This window comes from Tupaia chinensis, unplaced genomic scaffold (assembly GCF_000334495.1).
Source record: "Tupaia chinensis unplaced genomic scaffold, TupChi_1.0 Scaffold148108_1, whole genome shotgun sequence".
NCBI lineage: Eukaryota > Metazoa > Chordata > Mammalia > Scandentia > Tupaiidae > Tupaia > Tupaia belangeri.
The window spans coordinates 102,294-107,313 of NW_006207959.1; positions in this window are offsets into that span (position 1 = coordinate 102,294).

The window sequence follows — 5,020 nt, forward strand, 5'->3', positions numbered from 1 at the left end:
AAAACCAAGCGGCCAGGTCCAGGACTCAAACCATAATTGGGCATGTGGGAATCCAGCACCTCTAACCACCACACCACCTACCGGCCCCAAATGCCATCTATTTTGATCATGTAAAATACTAAAAGATATTTAATGTAGAAAGCCTCATATTAAACAATCTTTATATACATTAATATACACACATACACCCCCTAGGAAAGAAGTAATGGTTTCCATCCCTTTTCAGGCTGCTCAAAACTAAGACTTGGGACCAGCAGATAAGATAGTGTAATGGTTAAGTTGTTGTACTCCCACATAGTCAACTGTGGTTCAGGTCCTAGGCCCAGCGGCTTAAAGCTCGTGCCGAATATGTATGGTTGTGTGCCCAAAATCCCGAGAGGAAAATGGAAGGGTTGCAGAGTGTTCATCTCCTCTGGTGGGTGCTTTCTCACTTTCTGTCTCTCTGTCTCTCTCTGGCAAGCACACATGCCCTATAGCAAAAATCTCTCTAGAAAAAAACTAAAGCTTAGCAAGATTCAAAACCAACCCCTCTCAATTTTAAGTAACAGTTCTGGAAAATTAAATTTGTTTTCCTGTTTCATAGTTCACAACCAGCTGTTATTAGCTCCAAATATATATTTCTTTTCAGTTTAAGTCTAACCTGTTTTTTTTTTTAAAAAAATAGTTTTAAGCAACTTCAATTCACACCGCTATAGGGTTGCTCTCTTTTAAAAAAAAAATCCACATTTATTACAAAACAAAAGATGAAAACATATAGGGGCCAGACCATGGCGCAGTGGTAACTCAGCACTCTGCCAAGCTGACCCACACGGGAGGTTCAGGTTGATGTCTGGAGACCTCCCTGGACACACTGGGTGTGTGCACCTGCCCAGGACGGAGGGCTGGCTAAGTCTGGAAGCGTATCACCACATGAGAACTGTGTTGTGTGTACCTGTCTTTCTCTCTCTCTGAGCACCTCATGCATGAAATGAATAAGTAAATTAATATTAAAACATAAGTCTTCATATGTCTACAAAACAAAATTGAAACTTTATTTTCAACTATCCATAACTATGTCTATGCAAGTTACTCCAGATAAGCACTTGTTTTAAGCCTGTGAGGTCAATTTGTTTTTACTCAATAAACTGATATTGAGGCATATTTTCCTGAATCTTAGCTCTTCAATGTCCTAGCTCTTTTGCAAGTCAGGTTCCTAATTCTCATTAAAAGACTCCTGCAGGCTGTGGTCGCTGTGAATCATTATGTGGAATCCCTAACACCCTCCTTCTAGCGCAGAGGCTGGGAGGTAGAAATGTATCAGGGGCCCTTGGGATCTGGAAGACATTGAGCAAGTATGCTTAGGCTAATCAGGTACACTCCGAGGGGCCTCAGAAGGCAGAGAGGGATGAAAGCCATGCTTCGCTATTTATGCTGTTTTTATTGGCAAGCACAATCCTGCAGGAGTTGGATTTTTCTGTGCAGGAAAAGTCCCCATTCTGATGGCTATCAGGGGACAGGACAGAGGATGTCTGTGTTTGGCAAGTGCAGACCCAACAAGCTGTTACTGACTGAATCGTCTTTCCCCCAGATTCAATGTTGAAGCCCAAACCTCCAGTACCTTACAATTTCTCTCTATATTTTTCTTTCTTTTTTCTTTCTCTTCTTGTCTTCTGTCTTTTCCTTCTTTCTTTTTCCTCCTTCCTTTTCTTCCTTTCTCTTTCTTCTTTCTTTCTTTCTTTCTTTCTTTCTTTCTTTCTTTCTTTCTTTCTTTCTTCTTTCTTTCTTTCTTATTCTTGATAAAGTATGTGTGTCTATGACAGAGAGAGAAAAGTGAGCATCCTCCACTGGGTCAGCTGACTCTACAATCCACTTCCTCCAGTCCTCCAGTCTGTAAGATTGGGGCATTCTTACACATGCCAGAATGTTTTAGGTCAGCTGGGTAGGGGATGGACTGTCGTCACCCTGTGGGTTCCAGCCTCTCTTTGTCAGCACATTATCCCTGCACCTGGAGCTGGTCATCAGTACCTTAGAAGGTGACTGTGTTTGGAGATAAGGTCCTTTAAAGAGGCAATTATGGTTATTTGAAGTTGTAAGAGTGGGCCCTCATCCAATAAAATTAGTGTCCTTTCAAGAAGAAGAAGAGCTACCAGAGATACGCACAGAAGAAAAGCCATGTGAGAACACAGAGAAAAGATGGCTACCTGCTAGCCAAGGAGAGAGGCCTTTGGAGGAACCAATCCTGCCAGCACCCTGGTCTCTACCTTTCAGCCTCCAGAACTGTAAGAAAACAAATTTCTGTTGTTTAAACTCCCCAGTCTGTAGTATTTACTTATGGCAGCTCTGGCAGACTAGCACACAACAGAGCTGTAGCTATAACTAGTGTGGGGCTTGGGAGGACTCCTAGGTGGCGGCTAGGTGGTGTCATGGCTGCAGCTCTGGAGGCAGCCTGCCCTTGTCTTTGGTGATTTGGAAACATTAAATTCCCTGCATCATGTCCTGTTCCCACATGGCCATCTAGAAGGGCTCACAGGCTCAGCATAGGAAAACTGGTGGTTGTCTCAGTCCATTTGAGCCGCTATCACCAAACACCATAAACTTGGTGGCTTATACGTAACAGAAGTTTTTGTTCCTCATAGTTCTGGATACTGGGAAGGCCAATATGTAGGTGCTGGCATATTCTAGCAGTATCTTGGTAAAAAGAACTGGTGAGGATCTCTTGTGAACCTATTTTTATAAGGACACTAATCCCATTTATGAGGGCTCTGCCCTCATGATTTATGTGCCTCCCAAGACACCACCTCCTAATACAATCACTCAGGGGCTCATATTTCAGCATATGAATTTGGGGTGGGGGGAGGCCATCAGCACTGAGGCAAGAAAACCAGTGAAAAGCCACAGGACTCCGATGACAGGAGGGCACAGGACTTGAGGATTAGAAGGCATTTGCTGGGAACTGACTAATAGAATGGAGTGTTCCGAGTGACGGCTTCTAAAGCACCAAGAAAAGCACCAGCTTCAAACACCTGCAGCCCCTCAGGATGGGACAAAATCTGGGGCAATGCAGTGAAAAGATGAAGCATTTTGCTCTCTTCTCTGTTGTGGCCCTGGAAGGGTCAGAAACCAGTTTTCTAAGGAAACATTAAGTGGGGAGAATCTGAAGAGAAACTCATTGCTCTCCTCCTTCGCCCTACCCCAGCACACATGCACACACACACACATGCACACAGCCACATCAGGAGCTGACCAAGCAAGGAGAGAGGATCACTAAGTCAAGTTCAAGGTTCTTAGTATTACATGGAATTAAATACAATGAGGTTTGTGAGTATGCCTTGGTGGCTAAGGGAGCTGTATCCAACATGGCTGACCACATTGTTTGAATCCCAGCCCTCATAGCTCAAAAAACACACCAGGCTCCTGGGTGTGCATACCCCAAATCCCGACAGGATGGAGAAATGGAGAAGAGATTGTGGCATGACCACACCTTATTGGGGGTGCCTTCTTCCTCTCCTTCTCTCTGTTTTTCTACTTCTCCCTGGTGAGTATATGTACTCTCTGGCAATTTAAAAGACTTAATATTATATATCTTGATATGACTTTGGGTCTTTTTATTACCTCATTGTGATCAGAAAAATGATAGGACTACTGAAGTTTTAACCAAGGCACAAGGGAAACACATCTCCCACTTCTAAAGACACAATAAAAAGCGACATAGAGATGTTTCCAATCGCATTTTCTAGAGACCTGCTTGTTTACTAGGTATAGAGATTTAATCTGGGACCCAATTCAAAGTAAATTGAGTTGTATATGTTATTTTTATTTTATAAGATTTTACATGTTTATATTAAATATAAGCTAAATAATTTATTGTATGAAAAACCATAAGTCAAAATTAAGTACTCAATTACACATTTAAGTTGAAATAGCAAAATTAATTTGTATATGCTAATATGTTAAATGCTCACAAACATTTGCTATACCGATATATGCAAATTATTTTTAAGTGTATCACATTTAATGTTAAAATAATACCACTACTGATCCATATTTTTGAATATTTGATTCTGTAAGTTCTGCAGAATGCAGAGGCATTACGCACATGAAGTGTTCTAAAGGGGTGGAAACACATGGCAGACATATGAGAAGGCACGTCTACCAGAGCGGTGTCCTTGAAACTGTCATCTCAATGACTGCGTCACATGCCACTACATGTGTGCGCCAGAACGTGGCCTTCGCCCCCTTGGGTTGGCTGCCCTCTTGCAATACAAGTCAGCCTGTGGGCACTGCCGCCACTCTGCTTTCGGTTTCTGAATATTCCCTTAACAAAGGCATCTAGATGGATATGGAGGGTTTTTTTAGGACTCTTGGTAAATATTTTCAGAGTGCCTTCTCGAAAGCTTGTCTCTCATTTGCACTCCTTTGCAAATGACCATCTCGCCACAGGATCACCGGCTCGGAGTGTAATCTATTCATTATTCTCTCCGCCAATTTGAACGTGGGCAAATGGAGTCCTGTTATTTGGGTTTCATTCATTTCCTTGCAAGTGCAGCTGGGCATGCTTTGTTCGCTCTCACTGAGCTTTTTGGTGGATTCTGTACCCCTTTGGCCAACAGGTGGGAAGGGAGCGCGCTCCGGACTTGGGAGGCCAGTTCCAGTCCCAGGTGCATAGCCGCAGCGATCCCGGACCCTACGGCCAGGGGGCGCTACGACCCCAAACTTCCCCGCCCCGTCCCGGCTGGGCTGGAGCTGGGGCTGGGGCTGGAACTGGGGCTGGGTCTGGGGCGGGCGGCCAGGGTGGAGGACCGGCAGGGAGCAAAGGTTGGCGTCCTCGCGCTCGGACCTCCGCGGCAATCATGACGGTGGGAGCCAGGCTCCGGAGCAAGGCGGCGAGCAGCCTCCCGCGCCGCGGGCCGCGAGGGCGAGGGCGTGCGGAGGGGGACGAGGATTCGATCGCCATCGTGGAGCACCTGGAGTGCGAAGACGAGGCGGCGGGGGCTGCGGAGAGCGGGCTGAGCGGGGCGGGGCGGGCCAGCGAGGCGGGGGG